The sequence below is a fragment of the Nannochloropsis gaditana genome (assembly GCF_000240725.1).
Source record: "Nannochloropsis gaditana CCMP526 unplaced genomic scaffold scaffold277, whole genome shotgun sequence".
Lineage (NCBI taxonomy): Eukaryota > Eustigmatophyceae > Eustigmatales > Monodopsidaceae > Microchloropsis > Microchloropsis gaditana.
The window spans coordinates 16,012-16,605 of record NW_005803676.1 but is presented as its reverse complement, the minus strand read 5'-3'; positions in this window follow the sequence as shown (position 1 = coordinate 16,605).

Below are 594 nucleotides of genomic sequence, written 5' to 3'. Positions count from 1 at the left end.
ATTTTCCCCTCCTCTCCCTCCCTCTTTGCCCCTCTCCCTCCCTCCTCCTATGTCTTTTTTTGCCTCACCTTCGCCAACACGAACTCCAGAATCATGGATGCCGCCTTTCGTTGCGCCTCAATTTCGGCCGAGGTGAAAAACGAGGATTCAAACGCGGCGTTGACGACCGTTGTGAGCCGTTGGCCCTTGAAACGCATCAGCAACAAAGGCGTTTCTCCGTCATCCAATACCCGGAAGGTGGGCAAGCTCCTCAAATCGATCGAGCCACTCCCGTCCGTGCTCAGTCTTTGTTCCAAGATTTTGTGGGCCTCGGCCATGGTGGAGAGGGCGGCTCGGTTCAGTTCTTCGTCCGTTATTTTCAAAAATTTCAATATGTAGCCCGCCACGCCCCACGTGTGGTCGTACCCCGTGATGTATTGCTCGACCGTCCATACCTGCAGGGGACGCAATCGGAAGTCAACGTCAGAAGGGGGGGGCACATATACGATGGGTATTGCACCATACGGCCCAACGACAGTAGATGTGGTATTATCTTAGGACGTCTGACACCCTCCCCTTTCCCGCTTTTCCTGCTCGATGCATCTCGTGGAAGCA